The sequence below is a fragment of the Chiloscyllium plagiosum genome, chromosome 33 (genome assembly GCF_004010195.1).
Source record: "Chiloscyllium plagiosum isolate BGI_BamShark_2017 chromosome 33, ASM401019v2, whole genome shotgun sequence".
In the NCBI taxonomy this organism is placed as follows: Eukaryota; Metazoa; Chordata; class Chondrichthyes; order Orectolobiformes; family Hemiscylliidae; genus Chiloscyllium; species Chiloscyllium plagiosum.
In genome coordinates, this window is record NC_057742.1 from 9,387,868 (window position 1) to 9,412,663 (window position 24,796).

At 43.2% G+C, this 24,796-nt stretch overlaps 2 long non-coding RNA genes across 2 annotated transcripts in view; both read left to right on the forward strand.

Moving 5' to 3' along the window:
• The window catches only part of LOC122539810, a 23,408-nt gene extending 4,861 nt beyond the window's left edge, over positions 1 to 18,547 (forward strand). The window contains exons 2-3 of the long non-coding RNA XR_006309193.1: positions 14,999 to 15,081; positions 18,157 to 18,547. This is a non-coding gene — a long non-coding RNA (uncharacterized LOC122539810). The remainder of the gene's footprint in view (positions 1 to 14,998; positions 15,082 to 18,156) is intronic.
• The window catches only part of LOC122539808, a 51,811-nt gene extending 29,989 nt beyond the window's left edge, over positions 1 to 21,822 (forward strand). The window contains exon 3 of the long non-coding RNA XR_006309191.1: positions 21,649 to 21,822. This is a non-coding gene — a long non-coding RNA (uncharacterized LOC122539808). The remainder of the gene's footprint in view (positions 1 to 21,648) is intronic.
• Positions 21,823 to 24,796: the final 2,974 nt, after the last annotated feature.

Below are 24,796 nucleotides of genomic sequence, written 5' to 3' on the forward strand. Positions count from 1 at the left end.
GTGACTTGATAGTGGTTTATAAGATGATCAGAGGAATAGATAGAGTAGACAGTCAGAAACTTTTTCCCCGGGTGCAACAGAGTGTTACAAGGGGCATAAATTTAAGGTGAAGGGTGGAAGGTATAGGGGAGATGTCAGGGGTAGGTTCTTAACCCAGAGTGGTGGGGGCATGGAATGCGCTGCCTGTGGTAGTGGTAGAGTCAGAATCATTGGTGACCTTTAAGCGGCAATTGGATAGGTACATGGATGGGTGCTTAAGCTAGGACAAATGTTCGGCACAACATCGTGGGCCGAAGGGCCTGTTATGTGCTGTATTGTTCTATGTTCTATGTTCTATGTGGCAGCATTTGTGGAGAGAAAGCAGAGTTAAAGTTTCGGGTCCAGTCACCCTTCTTCAATTAGCCTTATTTAAATTTGTTTTTCAAAACAGCATGAGTAAATTAGAGGGAGCTTGCAGAGCAGTGGAAGCATCTTTGCCCTTGTCTCTGAACCAGCAGGTCCAGGTTCATGTCCCACCTAACTCTAAATATGTGTCATAACATCTCTGAATGGGTTGATTGAAAATTTGATGTATAGTATTGGCCATCCAGAGGTGGCAAGGATCGCCAGTCTGAGCTTCCCTGTATGGTACTGTCCCCTTTTCCAAGGAACCTTGGCTAGAGGATGTGTTGCACACAATAAACTAGGTTACAGACTCCTATACTTCCCATAATTTCTGCTAACTGTGGATTCCATTAGCCGTCTGCAAATAGTTTACATAATGATGCAGACCCTTTTGCAGTTACTTAAGGGGCTTCTAACATTTTGTTTGCACTCCAGCCCCAGGCTCCTTATTTTGTCCATCTCACCGAACAATGGCAGTAGGGGGAAGGGATGTGGAGCGCGGAGGTGAGGAAGTCAGCAGACCGTCCTTGTAAGTCTCTGGATCAGTGGTGCTGGAAGAGCACAGCAATTCAGGCAGCATCCGACGAGCAGCAAAATCGACGTTTCGGGCAAAAGCCCTTCATCAGGAATAAAGGCAGAGAGCCTGAAGCGTGGAAAGATAAGCTAGAGGAGGGTGGGGGTGGGGAGAAAGTAGCATAGAGTAAGCTGTGGCTGTGATAGCGAGTTTGTTTCACGACATGGTTGAAGAGCTTCAGGGCAGAGGAAATGACCTGGGAGTTGCAGTGGGAGAGGGACTCCCTGAGATTCTTGTAGAGAGAGGAGGAAAACTTCTTCAAGGAAAGTCTGTTCACCGGCCAGTATTTATTTCCCATCCTGAATTACCCTTGAGAAGGTGATGTTGAGCTGCCTTCTTAAACTACTGGAGTCTACCTGCTGTAGGGTTACCCACAATACCATTAAGAGAGGAATTCCAGGATTTTGACCCAGCGACAAAAGGGTAACTAGGGAGTGACCCTTCAAATACCAGCAAGGCAGCTTTGAGATGGGGGAGATACTAAATGAGTATTTTACATCAGGGTTTACTGTGGAGAAGGGCATAGAAGATATAGAATGTGAGGAACTAGGTGGTGACATCTTGAAAAATGTCCATATTACACAGGATGAAGTGCTGGATGTCTTGAAATGCATAAAGGTAGATAAATCCCCAGGTCATGATCAGGTGTACCCTAGAACTCTGTGGGAAACGAGGAAACTGATTGCCGAGCCTCTTGCTGAGTTATTTGTATCATTAATAGTCACAGGTGAGGTGCCAGAAGACTGGAGGTTGGCTAACGTGGTGCCATTAAGAAAGGTGATAAGGACAAGCCAGGGAGCTATAGACGGGTTAGCCTGACATCAGTGGTGGGCAAGTTGTTGCAGGGAATCCTGAGGAACAGGATTTACACGTATTTGGAAAGGCAAGGACTGATTAGGGATAGTCGTGGCATTCTGTGTGGGAAATCATGTCTTACAAACTTGATTGAGTTTTTTGAAAAAGTAACAAAGAGGCTTGAGGACGTGATTTATATGGACTTCAGTAAGGCTTTCGACAAGGTTCCCCATGGGAGACTGGTTAGCAAGGTTAGATCTCATGGAATGCAGGGAGAACTAGCCATTTGGATGCAGAACTGGCTTTAAGGTAGAAGACAGAGGGTGGTGGTGGAGGGTTATTTTTCAGACTGGAGGCCTGTGACCAGTGGATTGCCACAAGGATCGGTGCTGGATTCACTACTTTTCATCATTTATATAAATGATTTGCATGTGAGCTTAAGAGGTATAGTTAGTAAGTTTGCAGATGACACCAAAATTGGAGGCGTAGTGGACAGCAAAGACATTGCCTCAGATTACAATGGGATCTTGATCAGATGGGCAAATGGGCTGAAGATTGGCCGATGGAGTTTACTTGAGATAAATGCGAGGTGTTGCATTTTGGGAAAGCAAATCTTAGCAGGACTTATATGGTAAGGTCCTAGAGAATGTTGCTGAACAAAGAGACTTTGGAGTGCAGGTTCATTGCTCCTTGAAAGTAGAGTCGCAGATTGGTAGGATAGTGAAGGAGGCGTTTGGTATGCTTTTCTTTATTGGATAGCGCATTGAGTACAGGAGTTGGGAGGTCATGTTGCAGCTGTACAGGCCATTGATTAGGCCACTTTTGGAATATTGCATGCAATTCTGGTCTCCTTCCTATTGAAAGGATCTTGTGAAACTTGAAAGGGTTCAGAAAAGATTTACAAGAATGTTGCCAGGTTTGGAGGATATAGGGAGAGGGTGAATAAGCTCGGGCTGTTTTCTCTGGAGCATCGGAGGCTGACGGGTGACTATATAGAAGTTTATAAAATCATGATGAGCATGTATAGGAAAAATAGACAAGGTCTGTTCCCTGGGGTGGTGGAGTTCAGAACTAGAGGGCATAGGTTTAGGGTGAGAGAGGAAAGATATAAAAGAGATCTAAGCCGCAACTTTTTCATGCAGAGGATAGTATGTGTATGGAATGAGCTGCCAGAGGAAGTGGTGGAAGCTAGTACAACTGCAACATTTAAAAGGCAACTGAATGGGTATATAAGTAGGAAGGGTTTGGAGGGATATGGGCCAAGTGCTGGCAAATGGGGCTCGATTAGCTTAGGATATTTGGTTGGCATGGACAAGTTGGACCGAAGGGTCTGTTTCCATGTTGTACATCTCTATGACTCTATGACTCAGTGATAGTGAAGGAAGGATGATATATTTTGAAGTCAGAATGTTGAGTGACTCAAAGGGGAACTTGCAGGGGTTTGTGTTCACATGTCACTGTTGCCTTTGTCCTTCTGGGTGAAAGTGGCAGTGGGTTTGGAAGGTGCTGACAAGGATCTTTGATGAGTTTCTGTAGTGTTTATAATAGATAGCATATACTGCTATTATTGAGCACTGGCGCTGAAGGTTATGGATGCTTGTGAAAGTAATGCCAATCAAGTGGGCTGCTTTGTCTTGGATGGTTTCAAGCTTCTTGAGTGTCCTTGGAGCTACACCCATCTGGGCAGGTGGAGAGTATTCCATCACAATCCTGACCTGGTGCCTTTTACATGGTGGGCAGGTTTTAGGGAGTCAGGTCCAAAAATCCCGTTAAGCTACATGGCCACTTGGGGGGGGTCTAGATACACTGCCTGTTGTGTGGACACCATGACTTCCAGTTCCAGAAGTCAGCACCACACATGGACCTAGTACGTCCACACAACAGCAGGGAAAATTACAGTGAACATCAGTCAGGACATGATTACTCATTGCAGGAGTCCAATCCTCTGACCTGCTCATGTAGTCATTCTATGTAGATGATTAGGTGAAAGTAAGGACTGAAGATGCTGGAGATCAAAGTCGAGAGTGTGGTGCTAGAAAGACATAGCAGGTCAGGCAGCATCTAAGGAGCAGGAGAATTGACATTTCAGACATAAGCCCTTCATCTGTTCAATTTCTGGTTAATGGTAATCCCCAGGATGTTGATAATGTAGGATTTATTGATGATGTCCATTGAATATTCAGAGGCAATGGTTACATTTTTCTTGTTGCAGATGTTGGCATTAGACTCAAATACAATCTCACCAAAATGTTTCCAGGAATGAAGAATTTTCACTACTAGTTTAGGGAAGAAATGCTTAGAATAAAAGAGGTTGAAGAAACTGTAAACGAGTACGACAGGTTCAGAAAAGATAGAAAAGAAACCTTTCCCGTTAATAAAGTCACCATAGTCCAGAGGACGACAACCACCTGATGAAGGAGCAGCGCTCTGAAAGCTAGTGCTTCCCATTAAACCTGTTAGATTATAATCAGAGGATCAGAGCACTGTTCTATCATTAGAAAAAGGTGACTTGTGGTGGTTTAACCTAAGGGTCACCATGCCTTAGAAATCGATCAGTGTAGGAATTAAACACATCACTATGCACCACAAACCCATTAGTTGATAGTACAAGGACAAGGGAGGGCAGTATTGTATAAAACATAAAGGGGGAAATTGAGAAAGAGCTTTTTTTTAGTGTTAATGACCTGGAACATGCAACAAAAGAAAGTTAGAATGGGCGCTTACAGGAATTAGACCTTACTGGTTATACGAAGAGAGCTGCAGGAATGGGACCAACTGGATACTCTACAGAGAGCTATCATGGCTTTGAGAGGCCGAATGGCCTCCTACGCTGCTATGATGCTCAAATGTTTTTAGATTGTGCTAAAGTAGCTAAAAACAGATAACATCAAGTCGACATCGTGCTTATCTCTCTCCCTTTCTTTATTTCCCACTGCTCCTGGCACCAAGTCTAAATTTCCCACTGGCACCAAGTCTAAATCTCTCCATAAAGAGTGCCAATAAATTAAAATGTATCAGAGGCAAGAATTAGTAAACAAGGCAGAACAAATTGTTTTATCTGGAAAGTTAAGATTTTATCATTGTAAGGGTTAAATGAGATTAAATCATTCTCTGGTCACAGAGAGATTGAGGGCCCAATAGTTAGCCGAAGACTGATGTGAGAATGGGGTGTTAATTGCTAGATTAGCGCCTGAACATCTGGGAATCAGGGTGTGTGAAAGGAGAATAAAGCTCTCTTTAAATTAAGAGAAGGAAGTGAAGGCCATCAAGGACAAGTGTCATTGCTGGTGAGTGAAGAATGTTGAATAATAATAAACAGACAAAAACACTAATTGAACATGTGAGGGAATGGGGGAGTGAGCCAGCCTTCAGTCAACAAATTTACAAATTAACTAAGGGAACAGAATCATTAGCTGCAAACTATTGAAATGTGTTTATATCAACCTCATGCTCAGTTTACAGAAATGGCCACAAAGATCTATCAAGAGGTCAAGAAATGAATATATAGTGTCATAGAGTTGTACAGTGCAAAAACAGACCCATCGGTCCAACCAGATATCCTAAATTAATCTAGTCCCATTTGCCAGCATTTGGCACATATCCCTCTAAACTCTACCTATTCATATACTCATTCGCATTCCTTTCAAATGTTGTAATTGTACTAGCTTCCACCATTTCCTCTGGCAGCTCATTCCATCCTCTGTGTGGGGAAAGTCGTCCTTTAAATCTTTCCCGTCTCACCTTAAACCTCTGCCCTGTAGTTTTAGACTCCCCTATCCGAGGGAAAAAGACCTTGAGTATTCACCCTTTCCATGCCCCTCATGATTTTGTAAACCTCTATAAGGTCAACCCTCAGCCTCCAATGCTCTATGGAAAACAGCCCCAGCCTATTCAGCTGGTCCCTATAGCTCAAACTCTCCAACCCGGCAACATCCTTGTAACCAAAAACAGAAACTGCTGAAGAAATTTAGCAAGTCTAGTTCAGAGTAAAAGTAAGAGTTAACGATTTATGTCCAGTGACCATTCTGCAAATGGTTTAACTTAAAACTGTTTTGATTTTATAAATCTCTATAAGATCACCCCTCAGCCTCCAAAGCTCCAGGGAAAACAGTCCTAGTCTATTCAACCTCTCCCTATAGCTCAAATCCTCCAACCTGGCAACATCTTTGTAAATCTTTTCTGAACCCTTTCAAGTTTCACAACACATTTCTGATAGGAAGGAGACCAGAATTGCACACAATATTCCAAAAGTAGCCTAACCAATGTCCTGTACAGCCGTAACATGACCTCCCTATTCCTGTACTCAATACTCTGACCAATAAAGGAAAGCATACCAAACGCCTTCTTCACTATCCTATCTACCTGCAACTCTACTTTCAAGGAGCAATGAACCTGCACTCCAAGGTCTCTTTGTCCAGCAACACTCCCTGGGACCTTACCATTACAAGATAATGAGAGGCATAGATAGAGTCGATAGTCGGAGACTATTTCCCAGGGCAGAAATGACTAACACGAGGGGTCATAGTTTTAAGCTGGTTGGAGGAAAGTATAGAGGGGATGTCAGAGGCGGGTTCTTTACACAGAGAGTTGAGAGAGCTTGGAATGCGTTGCCAGCAGCAGCTGTGGAAGCAAGGTCATTGGGGACATTTAAGAGACTACTGGACATGCATATGGTCACACAAATTTTAGGGTGTATATATGAGGATCAGTGGTCGGCACAATATCGTGGACTGAAGGGCCTGTTCTGAGCTGTACTGTTCTATGTTCTATGTTCTATTCAGTGTATAAATCCGACTTAGATTTGCTTTCCCAAAATACAGCACCTCACATTTATCAAAATTAAACTCCATCTGCCACATCTCAGTCCATTGGCCCATCTGATCAAGATCTCATTGTTGGGTGCTGGCAGGTGGAACTAGATTGGGTTGGGATATCAGATCAGCATAGACAAGTTGGACTGAAGGGTCTGTTTCTGTGCTGTACATTTCTATGACTCTATGACTCTAAATTAGATGGAACTTGTGGAGCTGTGGCAGTGTTCTTGCCCTGCTTCTGGATCAGAAACTGTTTTCTCTCTACAGATGCTGCCAGACACATTTAGCGATCACATTCCTCTGCTGATAGTGATCCTACAGAAGGATTAGTTGGACTTGCAATAGTGTGTACTTGTAGTAGCTTTTATGTGGCACAGGGGCTGGAAATCCGCAATAAAAACAGAAAATGCCAGCAAAACTCACCACATAAACACAGTGGCTACAAGAGCAGGTCAGATGCTATGAATACTGTGGCAAGTAACTGACCACCTGACTCCCCAGAGCCTGTCCACCATCTGTAAGGTACAAGTCAGGAGTGTGATAGAATACTCCTCTGTTCTCTGGATGAGTGTAGCCCCAACAACACTGATCCAGGACATCCACAAGCATCCATTCCCTCCACCATCGCCGCTCAGTAACAGCTGTGTCGGCTATCGACAAGATGCACTGCAGAAATTCACTAAAGATCCTCAGACACCACCTTCCAAACCCAAAATTACTTCTATCTAGAAGGATAAGGGCAGCAGATATATGGGAATACCACACCTTTAAGTTCATCTCCAAGCTACTCACCATCCTGTCTTGAAAATATATCACCGTACCTTCACTCTCACTGGGTTAAAACTCTGGAATTGCCTCCCTGATGGCATTCTGGGTAACCCCACAGCAGGTGGACTGCAGCCATTCAAGAAGGCAGCTCACTCCCTCTGTCTAAGGAGCAACAAGGGATGGGCAATAAACATTGGCCAGCCAGCAACACCCAATCCCACAAAAAATTGAATGAAGGAAAATAAAGTTCAAGCTGTATCTGTAGAGAGAGCATTATCAGTGAAAACATTCAGTACCAATCTCTCAGCGCTGCATATTATGGGCTAAGTTTGTGTGTGGTCATCAACAAAAATTCTTCAGTAGATATTTCTCCATTTCTCAAGTTCCTCTACTTAAATCATAAAAAGATAAGGATTATCCTCAACCAAACATCTAATTTACATGGAAAAACCGCACTGACGAGAATTGATAAGTAGGTGGTTATGTTACATGGAGAACTGAGATCAAGTTACAGATTGTCTCAGAGAGAACTACAAAGGATAAATGAAAATTATGGCAGTGGTGTGGGAATATAGTTTTGGTGGTCAGTGTACAATAGCTAGAGTCATAGAGATGGACAGCATGGAAACAGACCCTTCGGTCCAACCCGTCCATGCCGACCAGATATCCCAACCCAATCTAGTCCCACCTGCGAGTACCCGGCCCATATCCCTCCAAACCCTTCCTATTCATATACCCATCCAAATGCCTCTTAAATGTTGCAATTGTACCAACCTCCACCACTTCCTCTGACAGCTCATTCCATACACGTACCATCCTCTGCGTGAAAAAGTTGCCCCATATGTCTCTTTTATATCTTTCCTCTCTCACCCTAAACCTATGCCCTCTAGTTCTGGACCCCCCGACCCCAGGGAAAAGACTGCCTATTTACACTATCCATGCCCCTCATAATTTTGTAAACCTCTATAAGGTCACCCCTCAGCCTCCGATGCTCCAGGGAAATCAGCCCCAGCCAGTTCACCCTCTCCCTATAGCTCAAATCCTCGAACCCTGGCAACATCCTTGTAAATCTTTTCTGAACCCTTCCAAATTTCACAACATCTTTCCGGTAGGAAGGAGACCAGAATTGCACACAATATTCCAACAGTGGCCTAACCAATGGCCTGTACAGCCGCAACATGACCTCCCAACTCCTGTACTCAATACTCTGATCAAGAAAAGAAAGCATACCAAACGCCTTCTTCACTATCCTATCTACCTGCGACTCCACTTTCAAGGAGCTATGATCCTGCACTCCAAGGTCTCTTTGTTCAGCAACACACCCTAGGACCTTACCATTAAGTGCATAAGTCCTGCTAAGATTTGCTTTCCCAAAAAGCAGCACCTCGTGTTTATCTGAATTAAACTCCATCTGCCACTTCTCAGCCCCTTGGCCCATCTGGTCAAGATCCTGTTGTAATTTGATGTAACCCTCTCCACTGTCCACTACATCTCCAATTTTGGTGTCATCTGCAAACTTACTAACTGTACCTTTTATGCTCGCATCCAAATCATTTATGTAAATGACAAAATGTAGAGGACCCAGCACAGATTCTTGTGGCACTCCACTGGTCACAGGCCTCCAGTCTGAAAAACAACTCTCCACCACCACCTTCTGTCTTCTACTTTTGAGCCAGTTCTGTATCCAAATGACTAGTTCTCCCTGTATTCCGTGAGATCTAACCTTGCTAATCAGTCTCCCATGGGGAGCGAAGTGACAAAGTCCTTCCTGGTTGGTTTGTGTTAGGATGGGAAGCAATGATTTTCTCATGCAATCAGTGAAGAAATCAAAATATAAGCCAACTTACACTCAACAGTTGCCACAACTAGAATGTTATATGCAGTTTTGGTCCCCTTTTCTGAGAAAGGATGTTCTTGCTCTCAAGTGAGTGCAGCGAAGGTTTGAATTGAATTGAATTTATTGTCACGGGTGCTGAGGCACAGTGAAAAGCTTTGTCTTGCAAGCAATACAGGTAGATTACAGAATTAAGTAGCATAGATAAGGAAATGATAGGTAATAATAGGTAAACAGCAGCAAAAACAAAAACACAGGTACAGGTGAATGTTAAGTTTGTGAGTCCATTCAGTATTCTAACAACAGTAGGGTAGAAACTGTTTCGAAACCGGCTGGTGCATGTGTTCAGGCTTCTGTACCTTCTCCCCAATGATAGAGGTTGTAGAAAAGCATCTTTGAGAATGCTGGCAGCTTTTCCTTGACAGCGGGCCTGGTAGATGAATTCTATGGATGGGAGGTTGGCCTTTGTGATTGTCCAGACTGAGTTCACCACTCCCTGTAACCATCTCCGATCTTGAATGGTACAGTTGTACATCCAGACAGAATGCTCTTGATTGGTAAAAACAATGACTGCAGATGCTGGAAACCAGATTCTGGAGTAGAGTGGTGCTGGAAAAGAACAGCAGTTCAGGCAGCATCTGAGGAGCAGGAAAATCGATGTTTCGGGCAAAGGCCCTTCATCAGGAATACAGGCTGTATTCCTGATGAAGGGCTTTTGCCCGAAACATCAATTTCCTGCTCCTCAGATGCTGCCTGAACTGCTGTGCTTTTCCCGCACCACTCTACTCCAGAATGCTCTCGATGGCGCACATATAAAAGTTGGCAAGGGTATTCATCGTCATGCCAAATTTCCTCAGCTGCCTGAGGAAGAAGAGACATTGTTGGGCCTTTGTAAGCAGTACGTCTACACGAAGAGTCCAAGAAAGCTTGTTGTTGATGACCACTCCCAGGAGCTTTACTCTCTCCACTCGTTCCACCTCTGTGCTGTTAATGTATTGGGGGGCATGAGTAACATCCCGTTGAAAGTCAATGCACCACTTTTCCAGGTCTTCCACCTCCCATCTGTAGTCTGTTTCGTCACCATCTGAGATTCGACCAACTGTGGTGGTGTTATCAGCGAACTTGTAAATGGCATTAGTCTGGTATTTGGCAACGCAGTCATAGGTATATAGTGAGTACAGTAGGGGGCTGAGTACACAGTCCTAGGGGGCTCCAGTTTTGAATGTTAGTGATGATGAAATATTTTCCCCAATCTTCACTGATTGTGGCCTATGGGTCAGGAAACTGAGGATCCAGTTGCAGAGAGTGGGGCTTAGTCTGAGATCACTAAGTTTAGTTATCAGTCTCGAGGGGATAATAGTGTTGGAGGCTGAACTGTAGTCAATGAGTAGGATTCTTACATAGTTGTTCTTGGTGTCAAGATGTTCTAAGGAGGAGTGAAGGGCAAGTGATATGGCATCTGATGTGGATCTTTTAGTCCAATAGGCAAATTGGAATGGGTCAAGAGTAGTGGGGAGGCTGGAGTTGATTAATGCCATGACCAGCCTTTCAAAGCACTTCATGACCACCGAGGTTAGGGTCACTCAGCAGTAGTCATTGGGACATGCTGCATGAGCCTTCTTAGGCACAGGGATGATGTTGGCCCTCTTGAGACAGGCAGGGACAGTGGCCTGCTGCAAGGAGAGGTTGAAGATGTCCAAGAAGACCTCTGCCAGTTGATGTGCACTTGCTCTAAGTGCAAGGCCTGGGACTCACATGAAAGAAAACTGATCTGACCTCTGATACAGTGACTGTTGGGATAGGTTCGTCAGGACTTGTCGGAATAGGTGTTACCTCGCTGCCAAAATTCTGCTCAAAGCGAGCATAGAAGTCGTTGAGATGATCTGGGAGGGATGTGTCATCATCTATTATCTTGTACTGTCTCTTTTTAGAACCTGTGATGTCATTCAGTCCTTGCCATAGTCGCTGGGTGTCTGTCTGGGTCTCTAGTTTGGATCAGTATTGGTCCTTGGCTGTCTTAATGGCTCTGCGAAGGTCACACTTGGATTCCTTATATTTGAGTGGGTCTCCTGATCTGAAGGCCTCACACCTGGTTTTTAGTAGGTTCTGCATGTCCTGATTCATCCAGGGTTTCCTGTAGGGGAACTCCCAGATTGACTTCCTCGGTATACAGTCCTCCACACTCTTGCTGGTAAAGTCTGTGACAGTGGTGGCGTACTTGTCCAAGGTACCTGCGGACTGTTTGAGCATGGCCCAATCAGCCGATTCCAGACAGCACCGGAGTTGATTTTCTGCTTTCTCCGACCAGCACTGGACCTGTATTTGCGAGGGGTCTCCTGCTTGAGCTTTTGCCTGTAAGCTGGGAGAAGAAACATGGCATTGTGTCGGAGTTCCCGAAATGAGGGCGGGGGCTGGAGTGGTAGGCATCTTTCACAGTGGTGTAGCAGTGGTCTAAAATGTTCGAGCCCCTGGTGTAGCAAGTAATGTTCTGGTGGATACTTGGGCAACACCTTCCTGAGATTGGATTGATTGAAGTCTCCAGTTACAATAAACAGGGCCTTGAGGTGTTCCATCTCCAGGGTGTTAGTGGTGGAGTACAGCACATCCAGAGCTTCCTCAACCTTTGCTTGTGATGGTGTGTACACAGTAGTTAGTAAGTAGCAGTCATTTCCCATGGTAGATAGAAGGGGCGGCTTTTGATGGTTAGGAATTCAAGGTTTTGGAGAGCAATGGCTGCCCAAGGTTGCAATGTCCATGCACCATAAATTGTTGATTAAAAAGCAAACTCCTCCACCCTTTGTCTTACCTGAGAACGCTGTATGTCCCATATGATGGATAGAAAAGCCATCATCCTGAAGTGCGCAGTCGGGAACGGATGGATTGAGCCTGATTTCTGTGAAGCTGAATGCACATTAGTCCCGCAGTTCACACTGGAAGCTGAGCCGTGATCTGAGTTTGTCCATCTTGTTCTCCAGAGATTGTACATTTGCTAGGAGCAAGCTAGGAAAGGGGGCTTTTGAAACTGTGTAGTCTCAGTCTAACTAGCAGACCGGCACACTTACCCAACTTCCTCTCAGATTTTTTACATTAGAGTGGTCCGGTAGTCTGGTGGATTGGCTTGTGACTGCTCCCACTTAAGTGATCCTTCCTAGGACCCTGTGCAGCAGGTAGGTTGCAGTTTACTGTATTTTTGCAGAGGGTCTGCTCGGAGTCAGTGCAACAGGTAATTTACTGTGTGGTATTTTACCGGAAGGAGTTTGCTTAGGACCCAGTGGAGAAGCTCCTGGTTTCAGTTACTGCTGATTTGCCGCTCCAGGTCCAGCCAGGTTTTTGCAGAAGTGCTTCCCGGGCTGATTCCGGGGATGATGGGACTGATGTATGAGGAAAGATTGACTGGGTTAGGAGTGTTTTCGCTGGAGTTCAAACGAGTGGGGATCTCATAGAGACTTACAAAAGTCCAACAGGACTAGACAGGGTAGGTACAGGGATGATCTTCCCAATGGTGGGTGTGTCCAAAACCATGCATCACACTCTGAGGATTTGGGGTGGACCATTTAGGTCGGAGATGAGGAGACATTTCTTCACCCGAAAAGTGCCACAGGAAATAGTTGATGCCAAAACTTTGAATGTATTCAAGAGACAGCGAGATGTAGCACTTGGGGCGAATGGGATCAACGGGTTTTGAGGAGAAAGCAGGATTAGATTATTGAGTCGGATGATCAGCCATAGTCATCATGAATGACACAGCAAGCTCGAAGGGCTGAATGGCCTCCTCCGGCTCCTTTCTTCTATGTTCTTATGTTTGTAAAGATCAGTTGAGGAGTAACAGAGTGGATTTTCTATTCCACAAAACCAAAGGGCTGCAAAATAGAGTTCAAAGTTTATCTTCTGAGAAGAGACAAGTAAATCTGCTTCCATTATTGTGTTCCCTTTCCTCTGCAAAACAGAAACGACTCAACCGGAAGTATGGGACCCTCTATCTTACAGAACCAACACTTGATCACAAGGAAGAACTGGAGAATTATAATGGGACCTTATACAGCTACTTGAATCAAGATCACAAACAAAAGATTATGTAGTCATCATTACATGGCTGTTTATGGAAGTTTACTATGTGCAAATTGACTGCCACATTTTCCACATTACAATAATGACTACACTTCATAAAAACTTTGTAGGAGCAATTACCACAGATGCTGGAACCTGTACCAAAAATAACAAATGCAATGGGTCAGACAGCATCCATGCTGATGAACAATCATCTAGACTCGAAAGGTTAGTTTGCTTTCTCTCCATGGATGCTGCCTGACCCGCTGCAATCTCCTGCATTTGTTGTTTTCAGTTCATAAATACTTCATTAGTTTTAAAGTGCTTTGAGATATCCAGTGGTTACAGAAAGCACTATACATAAATGCAAACTTTTATTCATGGGCAAGTCTAGTCAGCAAGTATTAATCGTGGGTGATTAAGAATAACCAAGGGCGAGGATCAAAGACAGTTCAAAGCCTACTTTCCTGATGAAGGGCTTTTGCCTGAAACGTCGACTCTCCTGCTCCTCAGATGCTGCCAGACTTGTTGTGCTTTTCCAGCACCACACTCTTGACTCTAATCTCTAGCATCTGCAGTCCTCACTTTCAACTAGCCTCACTCATTGTCTATATATGCGCATACAAGCATTTGTATGTACCTACACATGGATACACACACACATACAACTTGCAACAGAACATGCTATCGAGTTTTGAGAAGAGTTCTAGCTCAGGTTGAGGTTCTGGATGTAGTTTTGCTCGCTGAAGTGAAAGGTTCACTTTCAGACATTTCATCACCATACTAGGTAACATCGTCAGTGAGCTACCGGATAGAGGCTCACTGAAGATCTTACCAAGTATGGTGATGAAACATCTGAAAATGAACCTTCCAGCTCAGCAAGCAAACCTACATCCAGAACCTGCTATAAGTGCATCGTCAGTGGAGAGCGATCCAGGGGCTTGAGCCCAGTCTGTTATTCTTTCAGATCTTGAGACTGAAAAGTCAGCATCCAACTTCCAATGCATGAGATCTGATGAAGGGTCACTGAACCCAAACATTCTGATTTCTCTCCACAGACCCACTGAGCCTTTCCATCAAGTTCTGTTTTTGCTTCTGATTTCCAACATTCACAATTCTTCTGGTTTTTAATCAGCATCCAGGTCTTTCCACCCATGCTACTGCCCTGTCAAAGGGAGCACAGACTGAGATTGAATAATTAGTTTTACTTTCCGAATGTTGATTTTACAATCAAAGTTAAAATAAGACAGCACTATGTTTATTGGTTTAGCTCAGGGTTACAGTGCCACATCTGTCTAAAGCCCCATGGCTAAAGCCAAAAGGGGCCATTGATTCCAGGGAATTATAGGTTTGAGTGATGTTATCACAATATAACAGTCATATCAAGCTTCCTTTGCCTTTATTTTAACAAAAATGCTGACATGTTTAAAATATAAGGAAGGTGAATACCTCTCTTGAACTAGCAGACAAAGGTTCAATGTGAGCATGTTAAGTAAATGTATAAAATCAGGAATCTCTAGACATACTCTTATATCCATACACAAATACCATTCCTGGCTGAACACAAGTCCACAAATAAAGATCAGAGTTACTTAAATAAAAGCAAAATTCTGTTGATAATCTGAAATGACCATTGTGAATTTAGGAGAAACTCAGCAGGACTGGCTGTAACAGTAGAAAGTAAAACAGAGGCAATGTTTCAAGTCTGGTATGACTCTTCTTCAGAACAGTTCTGCTTTACCTTTCAACACTCATAAATCTGTTTCCTTTGATAATGTGCAGGGAGACAGGATCGAGGAGGACTTGATGACTGACCTTCCACACCAGTCGCCGCCCCACTTTAGATGAAAGCCCACATGCACAAGGTCGAAGAGGAGGCTGCTTAGCATCTGTGTAACTCCACTGTGCACAGTTAACACCTTCAGGAAAGAGGAAGAGAGAGAGAGTAGAAGGATATAAATAGAAGCACATTTGAGCTTGTTGCACATCATTGTACAAGGCTGACTTTAGTAGATTAGATTCTCTACAGTGTGGAAACAGGCCCTTTGGCCCAACCAGTCCACACCAACCCTCCGATGAGTCACCCACTCAGACCCATTTCCCTTTGATTAATGCACCTAACACTATGGGCAATTTAGCATGGCCAATTCACCTAACCTGCACATCTTTGGACTGTGGGAGGAAGCCCACGCAGACACAGGGAGAATGTGCAAACTTCACACAGACAGTCGCCCGTGGCTAGAATCGAACCTGGGATCCTGGTGCTGTGAGGCAGCAGTGCTGACCACTGAGCCATAGTACTGATTGACGTTTATTAGAAAGTATTATTACAATTGAACAATACTCCGTGATGCTGCCTCCTCTCACCAATCAGCACCTAAACTGTGCTGCAGCCTAACCACTAACAACTGCAGCTGAGATGTTTGTGGAGAGATACATTCAGAGCCCTCTGTCTCCTAACACCCCACTAATCTCATACAGCATTATACCAAACAAGACAATGAGGATTTTAACCAAATAACCCCTTTGATAGTTTATTTACATTGGCAGATTTGTTCAAACCTGGCCACTTCCTTCACAGTCGGGATAATTCCTTCCTTGAGTAGAAAGTTTCCTTTCCTTTTTGAATGTTTGCTGGAGTACAATATCATGATCACATCTGGATGCTTGTCATAAAATCATGGAATGGAGGTGTCCATTCAGCCCATTCTGCTTCTATTTCCACTGCTTTCCCTTTTCCCCTCCAGCCCTGCAGATCATCTCTTTTCAGATTGTTATCTCATTCTCTTTCACAGCCCGGACTGAATCTGCCCGTACCAATCTCTCGGGTAGATCCAAACCATTTGTTACTTTGAAGAACGTTTTCTCTCATCTTGTTATATTTTTTCCTTTTGTCCATCACATCAAATCCAGTTCCAGATCTTTCTGCCAATCACAATGGTTCATCTATATCATCAGACATAGGAGCAGAAATAGGCCAATCGATTCTGAGCTGCTGTCCAATGAGATCACGGCTGATCTGATAATCCTCAACTCCACCTTCCTTCCTTGAGCCATGACGTGATTAAAATTTGAATATATTTAATGACCAAACCTATACTAGTCTGTACCGTTGGCCCTATGATGTTCGATAATTCTATCAAACAGTGATTTGTCCCATGGGTATTCATGATGTGAATGTTTTTCGGGCATTAGCCAACAGTGAAAGGTTACTACAACTGAACCGGCCTCTTCTCCCACCTGACATGATTCAGTCAGGATTTGTACTCAGCAATGCCGCAGTGGAGGGTACAGCTGTTGTCAGAAAGATGATCTACAGACTCCCAGTGTCATGGGCTGCCTAAGGCCACAGGTAATGTGGATAATACAATGGCACAGTGGTTAGCACTGTTGTATCACAGCACTAAGGACCCAGGTTCGATCCCAGCCTTGGGTGACTGTGTGGAGGAGTCACCCTGTGTCTGTGTGCGTTTCCTCCCACAGGCCAAAGATAGTTGACTTATGGATGTGTGGGTTAGGTAAACCTTGCCCTGTACTGTCCAGGGATGTGCAGTTTTAGTGGGTTAGCCTCCATGTGGGGTTACAAGGATAGGGGAGGTGTGGTCTGGGTGGGATAGTCTTTGGAGGGTCAGTGCAAACTCAATGGGCAAAATGGCCTCTTTCTGCATTGTAGGAATTCTATGATTTACGATAATATGAAGAACGGATCAAGGTGGGGGGGGGGTTGGAGCGGGGAAGAGCGCTGTCAGCAGTAAAGGCAAGGTCTAGCTTTCAGCAGGTGTGCCATACCTGAAATGAAGATCCCTTATGGGGCACTGTGTATCTTTGATGACAGGATCCTCTCTTCTCCCCACTCCCTGCACCTTCCCACCTGTAGCTTAATTGTGTGGAAGTGGGCAAACCATGGGTTTCTGGAAAAGCGCAGCAGGTCAGGCAGCAAGGAAGGGCTTATGCCCGAAACGTCGATTCTCCTGCTCCTTGGATGCTGCCTAACCTGCTGCGCTTTTCCAGAAACACATTTTTCAGCTCTGATCTCCAGCATCTGCAGTCCTCACTTTTTCCAAGCCCATGGGTTTCAGTCACCCTGCCTAATTCACCTTTCTGCACCACCAAATGACCAAAGATTCTCATCCTTGGAGACAATTTATCGATGTTAGCAACTTACCATAGCTCCTTAACTGTGCCCACCCCCCCAAACCCACAACTTCTATCAACCAGAAAGACAAGACAGCGTACATATGGGAACATTACCACTGCCATGTTCCCCTCCAAGCCACTCACAATCTAGACTTGGAAATATATCGCTATTCCTTCTCTGTCATTGGTTCAAGATTCTGGAATTCCCTCCCTAACAGGTGCACCAGAACTGTTCAATAAGGTGACTCATCACCACTTTCTCAGGGATGAGCAACAAGTGCTGGCCTTGTCAACAACATTCATGTCCTACAAAAGAATAAGATAGTCATTCAGAATCTGAATCAGAGCAAGGCCAATATAAACACAGCAGCCCTTCTGATTAAAGAGCTAGCCCATCATTCCATGACTCAACAAATTTGGCTGAGGTTTGGTCCCTTGTTGAGTGGGAGCTGCATGGTATTTAGCTCAAGTGGGCATCTCTCATTGAGATGGTGAGCATGAGCAAAGCTATTTCACCTTGGACAGAACAGTCAACACATATACCCCATGTGGGTATATTGGATAATGGTTCAAATAACTGTGTTAATGGAACTCTGATTGGTTAGCTTTGCCCCCTTTCCAACTCAGCATTGCTGAGATGGGTTGTAGCCTCTTTGCTGCAGTGCCTATTGAGAATGGATAAATCTATTAGGCCAGGCTCCCAATCTAGGATACTTTCAGGACTGTGTGGGTTGTGTTTGACAGAGGACAAAGCTCTTAGCTTGCGACGTTATGAAGCCCCTTTTTATCTCCTTCCTTCTCAGAGCCAAATGTCGCCTACAGCTGTGATGACAGATGAGTACTTACTCCTGCCAACACTGCACTGAAGCTGTGGGAAACCAGCCTACCTTCTGATTCTCCAGCCTGCTCCTGCTCAATGAACAACCTTCTCACTTACAGCATTTTACTTCAACGGGAATACTCGCATTTCATTACTCTCATGCTCCCCACATGCCTCAGTGGGTCAGTGAATTTTTGGTGCGCAACCAAAATACATTTTAAAGGGACAACCAAGATCTCTCGAGCTGGCCCTCAGAAATTTACCGCTGAGCCCAGAGTCAACATTGATGACGTGTGATGTAAAGAATTAGAATTAGAAACAGGCCCTTCAGCCCAGCAAGTCCACATCGACCCTCTGAAGAATACCCCATCCAGACCCACTCCCCTATCACTCTACATTCACCCCTGACTAATGCACCTGACCTAAATATACCTGAACACTACGGGCAATTTAGCATGGCCGATTCACCTAACCTGCACATCTTTGGATTGTGGGACGAAATCGGAGCACCCAGAAGAAACCCACACATTCATGGGGAGAATGTGCAAACTCCACACGGTGGAGTGCCTATTAAACAGGGCTGAGTTGATCTTTGAAAAAGAATTAACCTTTCAGTGTAAGATTGTGTCTGTACCTTCCTTTGGGATCTGCAGAAATAGTTTCCACCACTTAAACCCAACCATTTATTATAAATAATAAATGTCAGTGTTAACTTGTTCCATTGGAATGTAAAGGTTCATTAAGTGCTTTTTTTCGTTCCTATATCAGGAGTCAAGTTTTATTAAAGAAGAGAAACAAAAAAATAATCCTTTTGTCTTCATTAGACCCAAAAAGTGATAATCTGGGCTTCATCTGAGAAACAAAAGCTAATGGGAGCTTACTATTCCTCAGTTACATTTATTAAATTCTGGTACAAATTGGTGACAATGGTACATAATGTCCGAGTCAGAGGATTGTGGGGTCAAGTCCCGCTCCAGAGATTTGAGAACAAAATCTAGGCCTGACCCCAGTGCAGTATCAAGGCAGCGCTGCACAGAAAGAGATGTCAACTTTCAAATGAACTGTTAAATCAATGCCTCTATTGTCCCTCAGGTGGATGCAAGAAAACTTCGATGACATCACAGGGAAGAAAAGTCAAAAAGATTTACATGTATATAGCACCATCCATACCTCAGGAGATCCTAAAGTGCTTTCCAGTCAATGAAGCCAATTTGAAATTGATATAACTCTATGAAGGCCAGTATCCCAGCACCAACTCACCCTTTATTTACAAGTGCATAGTACATGACACTGATCCAGCTTCCACAGAGCTGGATCCTAGAGTGAAAAGAACCCTAAACACTCCTAGCTTTCAATGATGCCACTAAGAAAAGAAATATAGGATGCTGACAAAGGCTTGAATGGGGAAAACTCTAGTCATAACCTAAGTCCAGTGAGGAAATGCTTAAGTTTGTGCGGACTTTACTAACATTTTATGAAAACAATGTGGAACCATTATTAATGTCATTTGAGGAAACAGCAAAATAAATGAAGTGGCCGTCAGAAAACTGGACATGGCCCATGCAGAGCTAGTTGACATGTCGAGCTCATGAAATTGTCATGTCAGAGACAAATATATTCTGGTTCCATTGCACAAAGTGCATTTGGAGTTTGACTTACTCATTGGAACAGTGGTAGCAGGAGTTGTTAAGAAATTACCCTTGAATGGAGTCAATTTACTTCAGGGTAATGATACACCAATAATGATAGAACGCTTGAATGAGATTAAGGAGATGGAACAATTAAAGGAAGAGGTTTTAAGGATTTTTCCATTGTGTGCGGTGACCAGAGCAGAGGCTGAACAAAGTGTGTCAGCAGATATCAGACTGATACTTAAAGCAGCTGTTAGATTAGCTGAAACTTTCTTTAAGGATGAAGATTCTTCAAAAGAGTGTTTGGCATGTCTTTGTTAATTAAGATGTGGAGCTGCCGGTGTAGGACTGGGGTGGCCAAAATTAAAAATCACATGACACCAGGTTATAGTCTAACAGGTTTATTTGGAAGTACAAGCTTTCAGAGTGCTGCTCCTTCATCAGGTAGCTAGTGGAGTAGGATCATAGGACACAGAGTTTATAACAAAAGGTCATAGTGTCATACACTGATGTGATATATTAAACAAACCTAGATTGCTGTTAAGTCGTTCATCTTTTAGAATGGGTTGCAGGTTTTGATTCATTGATATGCAACTCCCAGAACTTCGATCTAGTCACATCCCAAGATAACTTAAGGTTTTGTTTAAAAAAAGTGACATCTCAGCTGAGACAATGCATTAAAGGTGTGAGGTTAGAGTCTGTATGTATTCCAATCTTGAGTCATACTGGTTCTGATAGCCAAGTTCGGTACCCATCAGGACGACCTCAACTGGGACCTTGGGATCATGTCACACTACAAGTGGCCCCACCACACTATACACACACACACACTTACGCAGACCCTCTCACAGGCAGATACTCCATCACACTCATGCACACGCTCTATCAAACACACACTCTCCCTCCCACGCACAAATACACATACACACTCTCTCATTCTCTCTCACCCTCACATGTACATACATGCACACACACGTATAAGTCTATAGGGTGAATTGGCATTTGGAGAACTGTATTTGCAGATACATTCTACTTTGTTCAAAAAGCACACAATCTGTAGGCAATCAATATTTTCTATAATCCATGTGACATTTTATTAATTCCTACTTTGGAAACAGAATCATTTTGACTCAAGATTGGAATTCAGAAAGACTCTAACCTCACACTTTTAATGCATTGTCTCAGCTGAGATGGCACTTTTTTTTATAAAACCTTGTTATCTCAGGAATGTGATTTGAAAGAAGTTCTGAGGATGTGGTGGAGGCTGGTACAATTGCAACATCTTAGAGGCATTTGGATGGGTATATGAATAGGAAGCGTTTGGAGGGATATGGGCTGGATACTGGCAGGTGGGACTAGATTGGGTTGGGATATCTGGTCGGCATAGACAGGTTGGATTGAAGGGTCTGTTTCCGTGCACTACAGCTCTATGACTCTATGATTCTATGAGTAGCACATGAAATTCATATGGCAAGACATGTATGAATACAGAAAACTAGCATTTTACAGTGAAGTAAAGAAACAGCTATTGTCCTCTAAGGTGTTGCCACTCTGATTCTCAAAAGATCTGGTTTTGATATGTGATGCCTCCCCATACAGCATTGGGGTGGTATTAGCTTATATGTGACCCATTGTAGACGAATGCCCAATTGTGTATGTATCTAGGGCTTTAGCTAATGCCGAACATAAATATGCTGAGATCAAGAAGGAAGGTTTGTTGGTCATGTTTGGAGTCAAGATATCCACCAATATCTTTATAGTTGAACATTTTCAATAATCATGGACTGCTAAAACTGAAATACTAGGAGTGCTTTTCAACACAAAATGTTATTTTTTTTTTTCAGATGTGCAAAACAGTGTTGCGTTTGGAAGTAGTGAGAGGGACAATTTGAGACTGAGCATCATCACGGATTTTTTAAGTTAAGGAAATTCTGCCTGACCTCTGATTGATTGAGCTGCCAAGTTTTGAAAGTACATAGCAATGAGAAACATCCAGAGTCTACAAGCAAAAAGCATCCATCTTTCCCTCTCTCTCTTTTCTTGTGGTGGGGGGGGGGGGGGGGTGTGAACAAGACAGAAATATCAAGAAAATTTAAAAGGAAGAATACTAAAGCAAGAAAAAGACCTAGGTCCATCTGATCAACCATCGAATTGAAGAACGAACATTGTCTTACAGTTAACAGTGTATCATTAGCACTAAAAATCTCAAAAGATTATATGAGACAATTTGATCCACCCTTGAAATCTGGGCTTTCGATCTTCAGAATCTTGTTTACCTTGTCTGTTTTCTTTATGACCCATTTTATATGCATTAAACTATTTGTGTTTTGTTTTAACTTTGATTGTCTGTGTTGGGACTTTTGAATTAGAACATTTTAAGCTGCATCATAGTACATTACAAAACTCCTCCTTTGTCAAGTTTTGTTATAGTTAAGTGTGTTACAATAAATAAACCATTCTTCCATTACTGATTAAAACCTGTTGCACATTGCTTTTGTCCTGAGTACCCAGTCAGGCAAATGGATAATTTTGGTGGTCTCATTTTGAGAAGGCTTTTGGAAATTTTCCATGAGTTTGAGAAACATTCATGGTTTTACTGCCAAGACCCATTACATCAGAGTTGCTACATGAGAAAATATCAAGGTCCTGACTGATCATCTTCCACCATTTTGAATTCTGAGAATGAAAGGAGTTTTAAAATCCTCATGGAGGACATATGGTGAATTATATTGCAAAGGAAAATATCCTCCATTGAAACTTCTTAGTTCACACAGCTTTCAAAACTGTTTGGCTTAGAACAGTAATGGTTTAGGAAAGTTCCATAGACAACACCAGAAAATAAAAATTCATTGCTTCCACATTTCTTTCATCCAACTGATGTTTTAATGGGTGCTGACATTTCAGTCGTGGTTACAGGATGGTGATTAGTCATGGAAATCCTGCCTTTTCCTTTGTTACCTAACCCTTATTCCAACCTAGCAACACAGTCGATTGAGGTGCCCCTGCCAATGTTTCCACTGGAATATCTCAGTTATTACTCATGAGTGCTTGATTCAAGGACTTCCTAGAACTCACACTATACTGGGTGGTTCATTCCTCTATGAAGAGAACTGATTGACTTTTTTGCAAATCTCTTTCCTCCCTCTCCTGACATCAACATGGAACAGGGGGCACTTCACAGTCTGTGATTATTTGACAATGGGGAAATATCAAAATTGAGGATGTTCTAGTTAAGTTGATGATTTGGAGATGCCGGTGTTGGACTGGGGTGTACAAGGTTAAATATCTCACAACACCAGGTTATAATCCAACAGGTTTAATTGGAAGCACCAGCTTTTGGAGTGCTGCTCCTTCATCAGGTAGTTGAGAGACTTAACAAATAATCAAGGCATTTTTCGATGTATAATTTCAGTTACATCACACTGCAAACTTTTGCTATAAATTATATGACTTACAATTGTGTACTCCACAACTACCTGATGAAGGAGCAGCGCTCCGAAAGCGAGTGCTTCCAATTAAGGAATGAACTATAACCTGGTGTTGTGTGATGTTTCACCTAGTCAAGGTAAAGTCACCATAGGGCTGCTCTCCCATAAGAAAAAGAGACAACTGGTGGTCCACACACCTCACACAAAGAGAGAGTCTTTCATGGTAACCTCAGGTGGCATAGGAATTGAACCCAAGTTGTCAGTACCAACTCTATTAGATCAGCTAGCTAGCCAAATGAGCTAAGCAACATGCCTCACAGAGCTGTATAGATACTTAAATCAGCCTATTCAAACATATTATGACACACAAAAAGAGAAATTGGAATTGGATTCACCTTCTGAGTGAAAATAATTTCCCTCAAACCCCCTCCTTTTCTTCAAGTATTTATCCTATTGCTTTTTGAATTCTGCTACTGAATCTATACCCAGAACTCAGGGCATTCCAAATCTTAACCACGCATTATGAGGCAAAACATTTTCCTCATATTGTCTCTGCCTCTTTTGCCATTCACCTTAAGCCTGTGCCCTCTGTTGACTGAAGTCATTTCCCCTTTTCTCTAATCCCTTTTGATTTTGAACGCCTCTATCAATCCACTGCTCAGAGGACAATACCACCATTTCTCCAGCTTTTCCATCTCGCTATAACCCTTTATCCATGGGACCATTTGCTTCTGACACCTGTGCAAATCCTTGCACAAGCTCCCTAAATGGTGGTGCCCAGAATTGGACACGCTACTCCAGCTAAGTCAATAAGCTTGTTTTAAACATGTCGTTTTGCCAATAGAACTAACAGCATCTTGATGTGTTTGCTTTCTTTGCTTAATAATAACTTAGCCTTTGCCCAGTAGATCTTACATTGGAATCCAGTGTCAGGAATGGAGTGAATGATGCTGTTATTCACATCCAAAACTGGGAAAATGTTTCATAGCTGAAGAGGCCTGCTTTTGTCTAGAATATTTTAAATTAGGTCCCATCCATTGTGGGAGATCCCATGGCATTCTTCACAGGAGATTTGAGAAGTATACCAGTATCTTGGAAACTTCAAATGGAAAAATGATCTGGTGGTAGGAAGGCAGTGGTTGCATGTAGAAGGAGGAATAAATTCTATCGTGTCATTTATTTATTCTTGGGATTATGACATCCCTGGCTGAGCTGGCATTTATTGGCTGTCCCTAATTGCACAGAGTCAACCACATTGCTGTGGATCTGGAGTCACATGTAGGCCGGACTAGGTCGGGAAGGCAGTTTCTTCCCTGAAGGACATTAGTGAACCAGATGGACATTTTCCCCAACAATCAATAACAGTCCCATGACCCCACCACTAGATTCTTAATTCCAGACTTTTATTGAATCCAAATTCCACCACATGAATGTGGGCCTACAGAACACTGACCTGGGTCTCTGGATTAACAATCAAACAACAATATCACTAGGCCTCACCTCTGGTCTAACTAATAAATGAGTTTATTGTAAGTAGTTTTAAATCTTAAAAGTATAAGGCCCA